The sequence below is a fragment of the Equus quagga genome, chromosome 4 (genome assembly GCF_021613505.1).
Source record: "Equus quagga isolate Etosha38 chromosome 4, UCLA_HA_Equagga_1.0, whole genome shotgun sequence".
Taxonomy (NCBI): Eukaryota; Metazoa; Chordata; class Mammalia; order Perissodactyla; family Equidae; genus Equus; species Equus quagga.
Window position 1 is genome coordinate 93,222,058 of NC_060270.1, and position 20,598 is coordinate 93,242,655.

A 20,598-nucleotide genomic window follows, 5' to 3' on the forward strand; every position below is an offset into this window, starting at 1 on the left:
ACTATCATTTTAAAATTTCATCTTATTCTATGTCAATTTAAATAATAGTAGGTTCTCATGCTTCCTTTGAAATATATGTCAATAATTGCTTCCTTTTCAAGGCCCAAATTTAATTCTTGAGTCTGAGATAAAGGTGGCCCTAGAGACATGGTTTCAAGTTAGTCAAAGAATGGACATCATCAACCAATCAATCATCACCAACTATCCAAATATCTGGTAAGGCGAGAAAAAGTTAAAGACGACCTGCATCTTCTTTTCACTAGAAGTTAGTGTTGGATTTCTATGGAGAAGTCAGCAAAGCTTTTAGAGACTCAGGAGAAGCCCCTACCTTCAAATATAATTGGTATTAAGGGAGGCTTTGCTGGTGGAGGTCAGTCATCTCTGCTATCGATGTCTGGTTCGAGCACCTGAAGGCTGACAGCTCGGGAAAGACAGGGCGCCTCTAAATGAAGGAAACACTTAGATAAGGATTAAGATCATTGGGCTCTTTTTGGTTTTCACACATGGTTCAAGTGTTGTCTATAACTCTCCTGACCCAAACTCTTAACTCTGAAACTTATGTAGCAGAGGGAAAAGAGGAGGAAGCATGAATTGTCTTTCTTAAGACAGAGGCAATCCATTGCAGCCAGACTCAATCAGTGCAAAAGAGAGGGGTTTGGAATATTTGTTTAGTTTCCTTCCTCCCAAATGTCCAGACACCCAAAGGAGTGTGCAGACTTGCCTCTGACCATTCCCGTTAAAGGCCTCTCTCCACATAAAATGTCACTGGTTATAAGGGTTGGTTTGTATTATCTTTGAACTTGATGTATATTATTCTACCTTTGTCAACACTCATTCCTATTTTCTATAAGCTTTAAACTATCCCAGATGCTGAGCAAATGTGAATTCTTTGGAATGTGGTTGGCCTCTGTAATCTAGTTGCACGATCACTACTCTCCCTCTCCAAATTCTGTGTAACTGTCAATTTTAAACATGCATCGTCTGGAGCATTTATATGCTGTAGTTTAAGACAGACACCAAACGTGTAAGAATATAACCTTGACTGAGCACTATCGACATCTATGCTGTTTTAAAGGAAAATGGACTCTCAAGTCTGAATGCTTATCTGCTGTTCACAATCACTTAATGCTTCAAAGTGTATGCTCCAAGTATCAATTCTTTAGTTGCTTGTCAAGTCACTTCCTACCAAGCATTTAGCTTCCAGTATCTTTCATGCAGAATGTAGCCAGAGCTTTAAGGATGTCGATTTCGATATTAAATATACCAATCAGGATCAAAGCCATGTGATGCTTATTTTTCCTTGGCATCATGGTGTGACCGGCTTCCCTATGTCCAAACTCTGCAGAGACACAATGTCTTGCTTGATAAAACTGTACGTGATAAAATTATACCCTAAACTGACTGTGCAATGCAGAGTAGACTTGGGCATAATAAAAATGCATGGCCCACGTGCCTTTTGCTGAGATTTAGATCTTCTTCTTTATCCTCAGTCCTCTGTGCTATAGTTCTATTATGTTTTTTGCTTTTTTATATTAAGCTTTAAACATGAAAGGAAGAGGGGCAGTCACAAACAAATGAGAGCTTGGAGAACAAAGCTAATACAGGGAAGTATTTGCCTGGTCTCAGTAGACATTGCAACACGGTTTTGTGTATTATTTATGAGTTACAGAGATAGGCTATGTTAACAGACCAAGGATAGAACATTTAAAAAAAATAAATCAGATAGCTTTAGAATACATAAGGTGGGCCTGGGGAAAATATATTTGCTTTTGTACAAAGAAAGATCAATATCCTCCTTTTAAAAGAAAGCTTTTGAAAAAACCTCTACATCATGTATAAACTTCCTAGAGGTTCCTCACATCAATGGCTCTGTCTTTATGCTGGCATTTTAATTGATTTTCCTCCATTCCTTTTTTTTTTTTTCTTTCTGAGGGCCTTTTTAATAAGCAATTTTGTATAGTCAGTTTGGTCATGTAATAGAACTAATTCTGTTGATAAAGAAGATTGAAAATAAATACGATCCTAAAAATCCAGCGTAAGCTATTAAATCATTGATTAACCAAGCAAAAACCACATCATATTTTTGGTTTAACCGCTTGTTTAAGTTACGTGTCAGGCTTTCTTCTGTGGGAGTTGAAAAACTTGATTAATGAAAGCTGGCCTCTGTGGAAACAAGAACTTAGTTGTTCCATATGTCATAAAAAGGCTTGATTGGAGACTGAGCGGACTATAATTCTTTCCTTTCTGAAGGAAAATGTGAAATTCTTTCCATAGCTTTTAGACTCTGATCTCAAAGCTAAATGAATTATGTTTGTCTTCAGGATTTTTCTCAGTTTGAGACCAGCTAGATCTGGGTGGACTCATGACTGGTGGAGTGGACAGCTGCAAACAGGACCCTGAGCTCACCCTGTTTCTCTGAGGAATACCCTCCTAGCCGAACATACCATTATCAACAGAGTCGTCGGTCTCTAAGTCTTTTGAGCCTTCAAAATCCGTAATCAGTTAAAAACTGTAGCCTAATCAAAGCCTTGTGCATCAGGAAAAGGGTGCTAAAAAGAGAAAATCTTTTGGAGAAATCATAATTTTGCCTTGGGCTACATCTGAAGTACTAACATCCTCAGTTATCCATTTGGAATGTAGGAAAATACTGACTGTGTTTTCATCTTGGATACTTGCGTACATCGTGAATTGCGTTTGATCTCTCCATCTCCTGTTTGGAAACAAAGCAATTTTGAGAGTTTAATCCAATTGTACTCTGGCCAATGCCTAGCAAGAAGATGTCCATGGAGCTCCTCAGCATTCTTATTTCTTCACTCCCTTTACTGGCTTGTTAAACAAGGAGCTGTAAAGTTGGGAGTGGGTGGTGAACATGAGTATATTTGGCACATCAGAGAGTTGTTCATCACAGGAAGGAGACATGACTAGTATTGCTTCTAGGACTCTTCTTATCCTGAAACACTGAGATGAGACAGAACTGGTGATGGTGGATGGGGAGCATGGTTGGGGACATGGACAGTAAGACTACTCAAGACTCGAGGAATGGATCAAATATATCAGCTCTTCTAATATCTGCTAAGCGTTGTACTATATGCTGGGGATAAAAAGACCAGTGGGCTCTCCTGCCTTAAATAGTTACAGTATAGTCAAAGAGATTTATATGCAAATAGAGGATTTTGCAAACAAATACAATATGTGCAATAATATTTGGACCATACAGAACACAGAAGTAGTGCAAAGAGTGATTACTTCATTTTTCTGAAACAAGTTCAGGTTTCCTATACATTAGGGTAAGAAGAATGTTTATTCAGAATGTACAACTGACAAAAGAGCTTAACAGTAGAGTACTTTGTAGCTTTTATCTGGACCCTAATGTTTTCATTTGAAGGAGTATGACACAGTGTTGGTGTGTGGATGTGCATGTGTTAAGTAAAAAGGGTGATGGAGCAAAAGTTTTTCTTCCTCTGCTTCCCTTCCTTCCTAAGTGGGCCAAATTGTCCTTAAGTCTCTTTGCTACTACTTCCCTTTGTGGGCAAAATTTGACTTTACAGGCTTATGCTGATTACTAAGCCAGAAATAATGAAATGGAAACCATATAGATTAATAACTAAGATGTGTAATGGATTTGCATGAAAGCATACAATTTATTGTTTAACTACTTTAGGAAAATATCATATGCACGGGAGGCATTTTTTCATGACTTCAGCTGAGAAGAAATTAGATTAAAAGAAATTCTGAGGCCATGGGAGAAATCAAGCCAGTTTATAAAAGGTGTTTGGGAAATCGTTTGCTACTTGTTCATTTTGACACAGCCCAAAGACCGGAACTGATATTTGCAGAAGCAAATGAAAATAAAGAACAAAAACACCAAAAAAGAAACAGAAACTTCCCTTAAGGGGGAATGCATTATCAAGTATATCCTACTTGATAGGAAAAAGGGCAATAGAGCAGTGCTGCTGACGAGAACTTTCTGTGGTGGTAGAAATGTTCTACACTGACGCTAGCCAATACAGTAGCCATAGCTACAAGTGGCTGTTGAGCTCTTTAAATGTTTCTAGTGTGACTGACGATCCAAATTTTCATTTTTTTCTTTAATTTTAGTTAACTTAAATTAGAATAGTTACATTTGGCTAGTGGCTTCTGTGTTAGATAGCCCAAGTCTCAACTATAGCACTAAAGATGAAGAGTACTGAATTCTACTCGAACGTCTTTTGTAATTTCTTTAGTTGATTTCCAACAAATATCTCCTCTGTATCCTTATCTTCCTATCTTTAAAATGGTGCCGACAAAGTAAAGACATCAGTGACATAATATGATTTGATGTGAGTTCCTTAAATATAGAAGTCTTATTGGTAGATTTCTAGTCCAAGAATAAGAGATTTGGAGATTAATTTGGAATTTTTATAGAATTACATCAGGTAACATAATTGTAGAAAGGAGTACGAAAAGGTCTCCCTACTCAAAAAGCTTGACAGATGATAGAAAGAGAGACTTTTATGTGATTTAACTAAGTGTAATGGGAAAATTACTGAGGGGGCAATCAACTCTGACGGGGAGAGGATTGGGGTGTGGTGGAGTTGGGCTAAGTGTGATGGAACGAGGAAGGAAGGCCTTCCTGAGCAAAGGAGCACACCATTAGCACAGGCATAAAGGTTGCGGAAGGGTGGGGCCTCAGGGCTGCTGCCTTAGTCCAGCTGGCTCTAGCGTAGGGCTTTGTGTCAGGACTGGCAGGAAAGGTAGGTTGAGCTGATTCTCTGAAGAGCCTAAAGTGCCTGCTCAGGATTGCATTGTTATTCTGTAGGCAATGGAGTGAAACTAGAGGTTTTGGGTAAATGAGAAACAAGATCAGATCTGTGTTAACGCACTTGCAGAAAGATGTGGGGTGATGAAGCCTAGTGAAAAGGATATAGGACGAGGTCAACAAAACGTAAAGATTAACTAGGATCCTAACAAAAAAACAATAAAAAGAGGACTGAATATGGTTGAATAGAATCCACAAAATTTGTGACCTAATAGATGTGGGTGTTTGAGGCAAAAGAAAGACGAAGGTAACTGTGAGGCATTAAGTTTGGGTGGCTGAGTGATCATATTCATTAAACTAAGGAAAAAACACAAGACTGGGCTTATTGATTTTGAGGTATTAGCTTGGCATCCACTTAAAGATGAACAAATACAGAGATGAATTAAAAGCCTTTAAATGGATATCAGGCTAGTATCTTAAAATCAGCAAGTCCAAACCTGAGCAAGCATTTGTTGGATGTCCAACAGGGTGTTGGGAATGCAAGTCTTCAGCACAACAGACAGGAAAGAAATAGAGACATGATTCACCGACCAGAAATGATAGTGAAAGTCATAAAAGTGTGAGCTTGGATAAGAGGAGAACATTGTGTAGCTCACAGAGGAGGATAAGGGCAGGATCAGGGAGGATCAGGCTCATACTTGGTGTGTGAATCAGCAAGGGAGACTGAGAAGTAAAAATGGAGAGCTTTGAGAAGAACTCAGGAAGAAAGTGACCCAGTTAAGAGAAGAATAGATTTCATATGCTGGAATCTATTTATTCAATAAAATGCAAGTACCAAAACAATTAATTAATTTCTGTAAATTACTCTCCATCTGAGTAGGTCCCGGGGTAGTACAAAGATGTGGAAGCCCCCTGTAAACAGGGAATGCTTCATAGAAAACCAGTGTCTGGGGGTGGGCAGGATAGAAGGAACCACGGACACAGCCAAGGAAGTATTCCCTATGATACGCATCACTACACATTGAAGGGAAGAATGAGTGGAGCCAAAATTATATAATAAAGACTTGGATGAGCCAATAACAGTTATCAGCAACGAGGAATGGTCAAAGATCAGCTGTTTCTTTCTATTTAGGCCCTGAACAAGTAATTTCAACTCTCTGAATCTCAGTTTCCTCCCATCTAACAGAGGTATAATTATAGGATTCATAGGATAGTTGTGAGGATTAAGTGAGATGACGCACCTGGCGTCACTGGGGTTTGATAAATGTTAGACTCTTCCACTCTTGCCCCACTCCGCAGTTTGGTATCAGGCATGCCCGGCCCATGAGTGTTATCTGTAACGCGTCAGTTGAATGCAGAGTGTTTCTGTGTACTTGGAACACAACCCAAGCCCCTGAAAAAGGAAAATTTCATCTCATCCAAAGCTGCCTCATCCCAATGCTTGCAACTTAAGTCATCTCAATTTCCTTGAAATCAAAACTCTTTGGATCAATATTTCTTCATTTAGTTTGAAGCTTATCGATTCTGACTTTTAGAATATAAAGTTTAAAGAAGAGTGGGAGATATACAAAATAAGTAATTATTCATATGGGAGAAGTTTGAAATTAACCCATCTACATATCCATATAGCAGTAGAGGTATTTGCGACTATTTTTCAGGACAATAGGAACCAGACGGAGGTGGGGGCAGAACTGAGAATGTTTTCAAGATTTTGCCTGAATCGTTATACAGTCTGAATAATTCAATGAGAAAAAAAATGGGCTATCTGGGTCATCTAAGTTGATACATGTTTGGTGGTTAGGAAAGAGAGGAGAGTTATGGGTTGGGTTGATCTGTCAGTCTGATTCATATCTTTCCATCAAAGGGTAAAGATAAGTATAGTTTTAAAAGATATGTTTAAAGCTTTAAGCAGAAATCAGTGCTTCTCCGTAATGAGTGAGTGAGTTCAAAATATATGCTTTACTTCAGAAAACGGGACATAAAGGGACCTAAATGAGCAGTACTGATTGGATGACTCCTTGATTCATTGATTCATTCATGCAGCAAAGTATTTATTGAGCCATACTATGCACCATGCTATTTACCAGGAGCTGAGAGAAGGTGTGGATAGATAAACAGGGTCCCTACTCTCATGGAGTACACAGCCTAGTAGGTAAGATAGGTATTGTACAAGTAATTGTACGTAAGAGAAGTTTTAGAAAGGTATTATAGACACACATAAGAAGGGGTTCTCAATCTGGGGGTATAATAGCAATAATAATGATGATAGGAAATAACACTTGTCCCGTGTCTGCTATGGACCATACACTGTTCTAAAACACTTTATGTATATCATTTTATCTAATCTACCTGCCAGTCCTTATGAGGTGGGTAATATTATTACCTCCATTTAACAGAGGAAGAAACTGAGTCACAGAAAGTTACAATAATTTGCCCAAGGTCACACGGTCAGTATGTGGTGAAGGCAGGATTTTAATCCACGATTTGATGCCCAAGGGCATATGAGCTTGATGACTGCAAATTAGAAAAACAGATATCTCTAAACAATTTGAGAAGTTGATGTGTTTTGTCTTGTGTATTTTAGGCCAGGAAAAGGCACAAAGAGATGCAATTTTTAGTAACTTTTTTTAGAGCCAGATTTATGAGATCATAATTGACCAACTACTTGGACAACCAAATACAATATTTTTTGACCTGTGTTCCTTATACTTGATCTAGTTTTCGAGTCTGTCCTCAAAGGCAGCCTGCTCCTCAGGCACTAGTGTGCTCCTTTACTAGTCACCTGGCCGGTGTTCTCATGGGAACAAGAATAGCAACAACAGTGGCTGTTGCTCAGAACACAAAGAGAAGATAAGCCTGAAATATAGACCGTGTGAACCTATCAGCCTTTTTCACAGCCTTTCCCACATTTACTGGTGGTATAGAGGTGACGCAACCTGAGGCTCAAGATGCTGCGTGAATTAACACCCACTCTTCCGGAGACGCTGCAGCAGGTGCTTCTGGTGCTGAAGTCACATCCCTGGACCCACCTCTGACTTCAGGGCAGTTGTGTGGACTGTTCAGTGCAGACTCTTTGCTCTTTTGCCTCAGGGCTTCTGTCAGAGTCAAGGAAGCCTACTCAGCCTAAAAAGGGGTGTGGGGGGTGGGCGGGAAGAACTCCCAGGGACAATGCTCAGCCCATAGGGAGTAGGCCCGCAAAGTTATGTAAGTCTGCACAGGTAAGTAACAAAGGGTGAAGCATATTTAAAGACATGATCATCCAGAAATTGAATGATGCCAGGAAAAGAGGATAGGAGATAGAACAATACTATTTTGTCATTGCTCATTAGAGGGAATAAACAGAGACTTTCAAAAGGAATAGAGGATTAAGGACATTGATAAAGCTATATAACGGCAATCATACAGAAAAAACATGAAAATCTTTCACATTGTGAGAATAAAGGTAAACGCACAGCAATGGAAATACAGATCTTATAGAAAACCATACAAAGTAAGAAGAAAAACAGAGATGATGACATAAAATATTACACACATGTAAGATCAAATATTTTCATATTCACTAGAGTATTAATAAATAGATTTGTCTGTTAAAAAGATTTTTACTAGAGTTACAAAGCTAAACTCAATTATTTGCTTATATATAGATACTTGAAATGACACAGAAGGGTTGAAAATTAAAACATAGGAAAATGCATATGAGGAAAATATAAACAGGTGGAAAAACAGGGGTCACAATCGTAGTATTAGGAAGAATGAATTGAGGGAAAAATACATTAGATGATAGTTGTAGGCAACTTTGATAAAGGATGAAATTTACAACAATATTTAGCAGTTATGAGTATCTGAAAATCAAATAACCTATCATTAATAATCATACAGCAAATAGTACAGGAACTACAGCGGACAATAAGAAGGATCACATTAGGAGAAAGACTGATTTCCTATCGTTCTATGCCTGATCAAGTTTAAAAAATAGTTAAGGATGTAGGAGCCCCAAACAACATAATTAATAAGATAACTCTGCTTGATTTTTAGTTTTGAATGCAAAACATATTTTTTGATTACCTATGGAACAGTCACAAAATCTGACCACAGAGAAAACCTGATAAATTTCTAAAAGTAAATAATGGAGGCAACATTCCCCGATAACTATGTAATAGAACTAAAATTAATGTAGAAATTAGGAAACAAACAAAAAGACCCTGCTACCTCTAAATCAGAAGAGACTTTTTCTAAAAATCTCTTAGGTTAAAGATTCAAGTACTTATTTGAAGTATGGATTTGGTTAAAGTGGTTCATGGCAGAAAATATCCAGCACTACAATCTTAGGTCAGTCAACAAGAAAGAATACAAGTAGGTGATTTAAACATCCAAATGAAAAATCTAGAAAAAAAACACACAACATACTGAATGAAAGCAGAAATAATTAATTAACAAGAGAAATGCAAAAATTCATATTAAAAATAATTAGGTAACACAATTATAAAATTAACCAAATTCATGAACCAATAACCAATTTCACAAAAAGTCTATAAAATTTCAATACATTAGCTAACTTAATTATGAAAAAAGGAGAATATAAAAATACATTAAAAAAAATTGCAACGTGGGAATATAGAAGAGTTTATTAAAAGAAACCTAAGACACAACTTCATTCAACACTTTGCAAGTAAATTCGAAGAAGTCCATGGAGTGAGTAATACCATCCAAAGCTATGAAGTCCTATTCACTGGAACTTGTCATGTTATCTTATTTGGAACAAGAGTCGCTGCAGATGTGATAAGTTAAAGATATTTTGAGATGAGGAAATTACCCTGAATTATTCAGATGGGCTCTAAATCCAATGCAAGTATCCTTACAAAACAGAGACAGAAGGAAGGAAAACAGAGAGGAGAGAAGGAGGCAACGTGACCACAGAGACAGAGATGGGAGTGATGTGGCCACAAGCCAAGGAACACCTAGAGCCAACAGAAGCTGGAAAGTTGAGGAATGGATCATCCTCTAGAGCCTTCAGAGGGAGCGGGGCCCTGCTGGCACCGTGATTCTTGACCTCTGTCTCCAGAGCTGTGAGCAAGTAAATTTATGTTGTTTTAAGCCTCCTAGTTTGTGATAATTTATTATAGCAGCTCCAGGAAATTAATACACATAAAACAAAATATACATATTCACATAGTGTACAATTCTCCACTCATTTTTAATGTAAATTGTTGTATCTATCTCTTTCATTTTCTCTTTCTATGCTATCTCCTGCCCTCAAAGACTCATGTTCTAGCCCCTACAGACAGCACATGCAAAGGCCCTGAGGCAAGAAAGCATCCTGTTCAGGGAGCTAGAGGAAGGCCAGTATGTTGAGAGCATGGTGAACGAGAGAGTAGGTGGCACCTGATGAGGCTTTCTCTCGACAAAAAGAGTTCCTAATCAAAGAAGAATTCTGGTACCAGCTATTATGATCATATATATTTTAACTCATTCGTCATTTGATGTGGTCCCCCAAGGTAGGCTGAGTTAGATAATGAAAAAATCAGAGGATTACATAAAGGAAAAGGAATAAGAACCAATTAGCAAGTCAGAAAGATCTCCTAGGTATAAAACAAAAGTAACTATGTTGACTTCACATTCTTCCACCCAAAATGGATTTAAAATACACACACAGATAAAAGATTGGTGTCACAACAGTGCTGATGATCTCATAAACAGTAATAGTTATTTCAACATCTCAACCCACTCAGTATATTCAAATAAAATGGAAGGAGTTAGAGCGAATGATTACTTCTGCCTGTTTTCGTTTCATTGTTTGGCCGTTTGCATTTCTGTATACTCAATGTTGTTGTCATGGACTATTAAAAGAAATCAGGAACAGCTGCTGGTGGCCGCAAGATTTTTTGTTTGAAGTAGCATACCACTCCTTTTAAAACACACACACACTCACAAATTAGCACTGAGCCATGATTGAGTAGAGGGTAAAGACAAATATCTAATCAGAAATGATCTGCATCGCAGTCTCCCTCTGACTCCAAGATAAATACATCAAGTTTTTAAAGGGTGAAGAATCAATAATTGTTTCCATCTCCTTCCTTCCTATCCCCTTAACATAATGGATACCCTTATTTTAGTCTAAGAGTTTTATTGAATCTGGAAGGGCATCCAGCCTGCTTTTAAATTAACTACCTAGTATCATTTTTTTTCTTTTTTTTTGAGGAAGGTTAGCCCTGAGCTAACATCTGCCACCAATCCGCCTCTTTTTGCTGAGGAAGAGTGGCCTTGAGCTAACATCTGTGCCCATCTTCCTCTATTTTATATTGTGGATGCCTACGACAGCATGGCTTGATAAGTGGTGCGTATGTCCGCACCGGGGATCTGAACCAGTGAACCCTGGGCTGCTGATCGGAGCATGTGAACTTAACCACTAAGCCACCAGGCCAGGCTCCCAGTATCATTTTTTTAGTGTCTACGTCTGCTTTTGTCAGTCAGAAGTGTCTTATTCCAAGCAGTTATTTAATGAGGCATATGGTAATTTATTTATTACAGACTACTTCTTTGATATAATTACTCAGGTATAACTATTTCTCTCTTCTAATAAGAACTTCTGCTTTTCAGATACAGAAATTTCAGATCAATGTTGTCCTCTGTGTACTAGAAAGCTAAGACATAATTCAAGGAATTTCTATTATTTATTTATTCCAATTCTGTTACCATTTTGGAGGTATATTTGGAAAACTAGATCCTTTTCTCCTCAGGACAGCTTGATTTAGATTAGACATATGTCAGGGAGCATGACATTAATTAAATAAGAAATTCACAACATAATTCAACTATGTAGCACATTTCAGGCCACCTTAATCTTCATGACTTCTGATACAAATTTATGAAGAAATTTAAGAGATAGTATCACATTTCATAAATGAGAAGTGTAATAAACATTGAAATAAATCAACTTGTGAAAAACCACTGACCTGGTTGAGGAGAGACCCTGGAGGAGAGCTTGGTACCCTCGCTCCTCACCCAGGCCTTCCTGCACTGCATCATGATACCCTGACTGTGCTCAACTCACCTCAATTGATTAGAGATATATGATTGTGCTCATTTCACTTCTGAGAGAAACTGGTTAGGTAGCACAGGGCGAGTGACTCAAGCAAGCAAATCTTCAATAATAGTAGATATGTGTGATAAAAATGACATCTGTCTCTTTTAAGTATTTATTGAATGGTTTATATGTTCCAGGAACTTTTCTAGGCACTGGGAATGTAATAAGGACACAATTCCAAGTCTAAATGAGCTTGTGGGGAAACAATGAATTCACAATCACACCAATAACCATATAACTAAAGTAGTAGGGAACTATGTCAAAGAAGAGTACAGGTTTTATGAGAAAGTATGAGAAATCAAGTCTATGCAATCAGGGGAAATTTCCTTGAAGATTTGACATTTAGGTTAAAATCTGAAGACCAGCAAGTTGGAATAAGGGCTTTTTAGACAACAGGCACAAAGGCCTGGAGGCAATAAGAAAGTGGCATGATCAAAGAATTGGATGAAGGCCAATATGTTGAGAGGGTGGTGAACAGAGGGGTAGATGGCACCTGATGAGGCTTTAGAGGTAGACCCAGGCCAGTTTACGTGGAGTCTTGTCGGTATATTAAGAATTTTGTATATTTCCAAAGTGAGATGAGAAGCCACTGAAGAGTTTCAAGCAGGCGAATAATACGATTTGATTTCCGTTTGTAAATAATCACTATAGTTGCTAGGTACAGAGAAGGATGGAAGTAAGGAAGATGAGTTATGAGGCTATTGCAATAAAATTATTCTAATGATAAAATTAGAACACACACACACACACACAATTTCAGTGCCTGGCTCAAATTAGGGATGCGATAAATAACTGATAGGTTCCTTTTTCCATTCCCACATGACTTAATCTCATTTTGCTAACTTTCATAATCTGATATCTCAGATACCTTGAAACATAAATAGCCATTTTGTTCTTTATCTGCAGCTGGTTTTCTATTAATATCATTGCTCCATCCAATTTGCTTTCATAGCCATTCTAGGCTCAATTCTTTAGAAAACACTGATTTTGTTTTTTATGCTCACTTGTATCTGAGGCTACACATTTCATGGGGCATCCTTATATATGTGGGATTTATGCAGAGATATTTTGGTTGTTGGTGAAATTCACTTGCCAGGGTCTTTGGTGGACCTAAAGCAGTGCAGAACTCAGTTTTTGCAGGATCCTCAGTTCTTTCTACCACACATTTTCTCAAGAGTCTCTCTGGTAACTTTGATTCCAGATCAATGATAAGGATGACAGAAATTGTTGCTATTGTAACTCATTTACACACAAGATGAAACCAGCAGGGCAGATGTTCCCATAAAAATAAAATGTAATTTAAGAAAATAACCCTCTTTCAACTTCAAAAATGACATGGAGGAAATTTGGATTCTGATTTCAAGAGGTAGGATTTGTGAAGAGTCGTTATTTTAAAGCAGGTCATTCCCACTCTCTCCTTCAGGGTTGAGTTGATAGATGCTGCAAGACCTACAGTATTTGTACTGCTTCTACATTGATTCTTTTCTGTATTGGGTTTGTCTTAAGGGAATGTGACAGCTTGGGACCAAAAAAGCAGTAGCTATTCATTGGGCCTTTGGTTGGTGAGCACGGAGATGGAGAAAAGCTTAGCTAAAGATTGTGTTTATTATTCACTTGAGATGTGTCAGGTAAGATGTTTGGTTGACATGCAATAAAAGTGAAATGTACGTTCTGGAAATACTTCTTACCTACAGAGCTCATTCAGATAGGCATTAAAAAGCTTTAATATGGATTTTTTCCCCTGAAAACATAGGATTTTTTTAATAGAGACTTAGTGGAGAAACACATGCCATACTGGTGCCCCTTCCTTCTAGAAAAGAAATCTTGCCTTTTTTCTTCTGCTGATACAAGACAGAGAAGAGTGGTGTTTGTTTGTTTGCTTGTTTGCTTTCCAAATTGTTGTCACTCAAAGTCTTCCCTTTCTCAAAAGAAAGTCTATTTGTATATGACCAAGATTATCACTGGAATTCAAGTCCACAACTCTGATCCAGAGCTCCAAAATTGAAAGCTCAGAAACTGTATGTGTTTTTGTAGGCCTGGCTCTAAAGCTTATTGGGAGGCAAAATCAGATGTGAGGCTATTAATGGATCTGATGCCATTACGACAGAAGATTCATTTCACAGCAGAAATATTAATATATTTATTGTGTGGTGCTATCTAATGTTCGCATATATAATATTCAGAATATACATTGCATTTCCTTTCTAAAATCTAAAATATTTTGAATTTTTGTCCAAGAGTTTTGGATAAGAAAATCTGCATCTATGCCACAGAGAGCAGAAAATTGAGCTCACTGAGTCTGACCACCTTCCAGCACCTATCATCGTGGACTGCCCCTGTTCCAAATGACCTGACCATTGCCTGTGAATCACTTCCTTCCTCTTTGGCCAGTTTGACCTGCTCATGAGTCACTAAAGACAAGAGTCAAAGAATCACTATGTTCTAATAATAATTTTAGATTCTAAAATTTGCTCTATTTGCTGAGCTAATGGCAGTGCTAATATTCACTAAGCTAATAGCAGTGCTCATCTTAATTTTAGATTCGAAAATTTGCTTTATTCACTAAGCTATAATGTCGGGTAACAAAGACAATTAGCAAGAAGACTTAATAATTCATTCATTCAATGAATATTAATTGATCACCTATTATGGATATCAGCATGGTACAATATAAAAGGAATGGAGCCGTAAGTCAGGAGACTTGGCTTCTGACTGTGCAGCCATCTAACTGCTATATAAAGTTCAGCAAGTTACTTAACTTCTTTGAGTCATTTCATGTCCATTTTACAGAAGAAAAAAACTAATTTTCTTCTGGATTTCTCCCTAGACACTTGTAATAATTAAATTTAATAGTATATTAAAAAGCACATTTGCACATTTCCTCAAGCTTCTGTGCTAAATGCTTTATACATATCATACAAAGAACTAATATGTACAGGGCATAAGATTGAGTGGGCATACCAGGATGGCCAAGACACATCATCTATACTCCAAGAGCAAATGGATAGAGGAGTAACATAGGAAATTAAAGGACTCTTGTGGGTTTTTAAAATTGTTAATATGCAGAACCAAGAAAATTTGGAGGAGAAACTTCCCTGAGTCCTCGCAGGAAAAACGTGGAAGGAGGAAAGGAGAGAGAAACATTTGGAAGAAATTTCATCTAAAACAGCTGCCTTGCTAAGTCCCTGTTTCAAATTGCCTGTTAGCTGATCTGACTGAAGACTTTTTTTTTTTAATCAAGAAACAAAATCTGCGGGGTTTGCTGGTTCAATTCATTTGCACATTCCACACAGCTACATATGGCAGGACTGGAATGATCAAGTTTCCTTCAGCTTTATCATAAATCACAGAGATTCCAATGTGTCCTTCACAGCTTTAAGTTTTCAAAACCATCATGACTAATGAAATATTTATTCTAAGACCTACAGCCACTTGCATGGAGTCACGTTCCTTAGAAGAGAGATTTTGACAAAAAGCCCATCAAGAAAGCAGCTGGAGGCCCCCAGACTCCAGCCCCACCACCATCCTCCACTGTTGGCCTTCACATCTGCCACCTTTAGGTTACCAAATGGCATCTCTCATAAACTGTGAAGACACGCTTTTTGCTCAACTAGACAGCTTTCAGTTGGAAACTAATCAAACTTTAAGGATTCTACTTAAGAGCAGAAAAAGGCTTTCTCAAGGTTTTATTACTTTATAAAATGTATTAGGTTTCAAATCAATTTAACTTTAAAAGAGAACCTAGTTATTTTTACTAGAGGGTTTTAAAGCTTTCACTGATACATAAAGCCAAACAATCATGATTAGGAAGCTTCCTTTACAAACTGGATATTGGCCAAGTGTTTATAGACAGACTGGGGTGTACCCATTCACTGTGAAAGCAGCAGTGATGCAAATGGCAAAGAGACTGGGTTTACACAGAAATGTTGTCCTTACCTACTGAAACTGATCACCAGGTGTGGAAGAGCATTTTCAAAGACGCCTATGGCAATACCTTCCATGCTCCTTTGAAATGTGACTTGGCTACTCCTCCCATTAGGAAGTGAACGCATTTCTTCTTTTTTATCTGGTCTCTTTACATGACTAGCTTTGACCAATAGATGGAACAGGAGTGACACTGCCAGCTCTGGGCTTAGGTCTTAAGAAGGCTTACAATTTTTGCTTTTGTTCTCTTGGAGCATTGATTGAGAGTGCCACGTAAGTAGGGAAACTGGTGATGATGATAAGAGGCCACATAGAAGAGATCCCAAGTTTCCCAGCTGACAGCTAGCACCAGCAACTGCAAGACAAGTGAGTAAAGCCATCTTGTTCCTATTGGCCCACATGACATTCCAGCTAAATGCAACCATGCATACAAGCCCAGGTGAAGCCAGCAGAAAATCTTCCCAGTCAGCTCAAAAAGTCATGAGCAATAAACTATTGTGGTTTTCAGCCCCAAAGTTTTGGGGTGCTTTGTTTATCAGCAATAGATAATGGAAACACTTGCATTCTACTTTTGGCCTTGCCACTAATTAGTTGTGTTATGTGGACAAGATATTTGATTCTATATACTTTAGCTATCGCACATGGAAAATGTGGAAACGTGAACTATGTAAAGCTAAAGTACCTTCTTGCTCCAGTGTTGTGGAAACTTCCCTGAAATCTAACTCTAATCCTTCAGCTAGCAGAAAGCTATAGAGTTGTTTCAGGAAGAATGACCAGCAGGATAAATCTTGAAGATGGATAGACAAAGTGGCTATTGTTGTGGTAGAACAACGTGCTTCTCAAAAATACACAGGCAAACAAATAAAACAGTTGTTGCATGACTCATCGATATACATATTAGAAATTCATCTCTGTAGAGGAACTCGAGGCTCAACCCCTCCCCCTCCCCTAGCAGTGCTGGATGGCTCCCACCACCTGAGGTTTCAGGAGCTGCAGGGGTGCTGGTGACCCAGCGGTGACACTGGTGACATCAGCCCTACCAGCAGTGAGGTTCATACAAGACCCCAGGCCCTCAAGCAGTAGCAACACCTGTGAACCCAGTGCCCTCAGCGGTGGTATTGCTGGTACCCCCAGACAGCCTGGGAGCAGCAGCGCAGGCGGCACATGTGGCAGCAGCAACCAAACCTGTGGAGAGCCCGTCAGGGGACACTTGATCCAGGCGACCCTGGAAGCAGCAAAAAGTGCTCACAGCCTGGTGCCCCCAGTGGTGACACCTGCATCTGCAGCGACATTATATGCAGCAAGGCACCAGCAACCTTGGAGGCAGAATCAGCACAAAAGGGATAAAGGGACCCATGTGTATGGTGATGGATGGCAACTAGACTTTTGGTGGTAACCATGATATGGTCTATAGAGTAGTCGAAATATAATGATGTACACCTGAAATTTGTGTAATGTTATAAACCAATGTGACTTCAATAAAAAAATCATTTAAATTAATTTTTTTTTAATTTTTTAAAAAGAAAATATAAAAAACAAAGAAATTCATGCTTTTTGGGAAAAATAAGAGGCCTGGGCAGCAAAAATATAAGACAAATAGAATCAGTTTGAATGATCTTTGCTCTGCTTTGTCTTCCGTTATTGTGAATGGAGAGCATTTTGCAAATGGGTGTGGGTAATAATGAAAGTGACATTACAAGTTGGCTCTTAACACAGGTCATAATCTGTTTGAACCTGTGCATATAGTTCACATAAGTCAATTGTCAGGAGCCAAAATGGGCCCATCTGCTTCCTTTAAAAATCTTATCCAGTTATTCATTTTAGGACTTTTATGAGCTAACAACCTCATCTCTTGCAGATACTCTGCATAATTGGTGATTTCTGATTGCCTGGTTGAAATTCTTTCTTGATGCTGGTTGTAATCATTGCCTGATGGGAACATTTCATTCTCCAGCATGTGTAGTCATAATTATTTTAGATTCCTATGTAAAGTTAATCAACCCTGAAGGAAACTCCCTGGATGTCACCATCGAAGTAGCATCTAACATTTCTGCTATTTTACTTTGTCTGGTCTCTGTTGAATAAGCAATCATTTTCTGTTTTCAAAACTAGCCCAGCAAAATTGGGCATATTATGTGAAACACAATCTACATCTTCTGCAGGTATCTACGCCACTATTATATGTGTTGAATATCATTATCAAAGAAATGGAGTTATTCCGAATGAAAGAAATCTGCACAAGGTAACGTATTTCATTTTTTAAAAATTGCCCAGGAAGGTTAGGTTAAATGAGGACATATTGGCGATAGCTGCCTTGCCTGCAACTTTCCTCAGCTTTTTCTTACCTGCCATGACTGTTACCAAGTAATGTTGAACCAAAAATCTGTGACATTTTCTATAATAAGACAATTTCGACACCAACATAACATATAATCTCAATGATATTTCTAGGCTCAAATATCTGCTGCTATGGCAACATCCAAAAACTCACTTTTCAAAATATTTGGATATATTGAGAGCTCTTTAAAAATTTACTAACTTTTCCAAAACTCTCTTATATGAAGTGGGGCCTATTTTTATCTACCTGCTAAAAAAATATTCCCGTATATTGTAGTTTTTTTCAACTTGTTTTAGAAGCTAAACTCTAGGGGAGATATAGATAGATAGATAGATAGACAGATAGATAGATAGATAGATGGATATTTATATATACATGGCAGTATTTTGAGAAGTAAAACATGAAATGTTTGAAAACATTACATGAACATCGCAATTGTGATGCAATTAAGGCAAACGTTATTCTGGATTCTAGACTGTAAAACATGCCCAATAGAAGTCTTTTTAGGCGGCTTCATCTGCAAACGACGTTAAACCCTGACCCATGACTTTTTCTCGAAAATACAGAGCAATTTTGGGAAGCGCCACCGAGGCTGGGCACAGAGAGGCTGAGGCTGCGGCCGGCTGTGGGCTCTGCCAGGGAGCAGCCGCAGCTGCGGGAAGCTCACCACGACGCTGGCCCCAGTGTGGCTGCCTGGATGCAGGTCTAACTTTTTTATTCAGCAAAAATGTGGATTCAGAAAAGCACCCAGGAAGATTGAACACCCCCCCCCAAAAAAATAAATACACATAAATAAAAGGAAAAAACCTAAGAGGTGACAACAGGTACAGAAATTGCAAGAAAACTCTCTCTCCACCTCTGCCACACCATCCCATTTGAACGGCGCCGGGGGCATCCACTGTTGGAACGGCCCACGTTCTCTGCTGCCGGAGTCTTCTCCCTCACCTCTTTGAAGGAAGCTGTGTAGTTTAAGAGAGAAGGCAGTCTACCATGTTGTCATTGCCCCATTGTTTGAAGCCAATATTTGTAAGATATCAAGCCCAGGAAAAAATATTCCAGAAAACTGTCTTCTCCATAACTTTCTAAAGAAAAGTATTTTTGTGAGAACATTCTGCATAGTAGATGAAGCTTGCTGTACATAAGAGGGTTAATCAGGTGAAAGAAGTGAGCAGTGGAGAAATTTTCCCCACCTTAGGAAAACGTAACGACAATCTTCTGAATGCTATCTTGATGTTCTTTCTTTTGATTTTTCTAAACTCAATAATAAACCCAGATCAGATATTATACTTTACCTTGACATGGAGAAAAGAGAGTTTATTTAAATTATGTATAAAATTTTATAAAGACATGGAGTTTAAGAAGAATTGTTTCGTAGACAGGATCTCATTAGTTTTTCTTCCAAGTTCAGACAACTGCATTCATTATCTGTGAATTGTTATTGTCCTAGAATTAAAATTGAATTGAGTTGAAACAGAACTGAAAAAGTCTCTGGAATGTTCCACTTGTAATTGTTTAACAAAACTTTGTCTCCATGGAAGCCTGGCCTCTCAGGACGCTTCTATTTCCATCACACTAATTAACGGCCAGTGTAAACCTAAGAACAAAAGCAGAAGTGCAAGATCCACAAGGAAGCTGGAATTCAGAGAGCCGGATCTAGTCTCAGCTCCTTCACTCCTCATTCTATATATGTAGGTGAAACCCCTAGCATCAGAGCTTCATGGTACCACATAATTTCAATGTTAGGAGGGACCTAAGACATCATCTACTCTAATTCTTTCACTTTAGAGATGGAAAAATTGAGGCTGACAGGTCATCAGGAATTTGCCAAGATCACACGTTTACTTTGAAGAAGTGCTAGGACTAGACGCTCAGTCTCCAGGGCCTGCTTTTCTCATCCATCAAATAAAGCGGTGGATTGTATGTACTTGAAGGTCTAGCTTTATTTTATTATATTGCCTCTGTGCACGTGAAGCACCAGAAGAGACCACAGGGGGTGAATCTCTGGTACCCCTGCTCTACTTCAAGGGATATTTCTACTCAAGGGGGGGGAGAAGAAAGAGAAAATGTGCAGTGCATATTATATCCTGGCAACTTCTTTTGTAACCCACTACTGATGTAGTCAGTGCCCAGTAGGCTCTTCCTGAATATTCATGAGAGGTTAACTCATTAAAGTATAACTCCAGCTGCCCAGGAATAGCAGCTAGAAAAGCTCTCATAAAAATTGCATTTGTTTATGCAAATGGCTGCTTTTGCTTCAAAAATTGACCAGTTGATGCTGGGTATGAGTTTGCCTCATAGCTGAGTGATGGCTCATGGATAAGGGAACCAACTTCAGCTTTCAAACCTCTTTGGCCAGAGCTGGAAGTTAGAGGACAATATGGTACAGAGACATAGTTGTCCCACAATGTCCATTCTACTCTGTTTAGTAATAGAATCTCTAATTTTTAAATAGGCATATGGCCTCTCATAACATAGGCTACAACTTCCTGTCTTCTTGCAGCTCGGCATAACCAT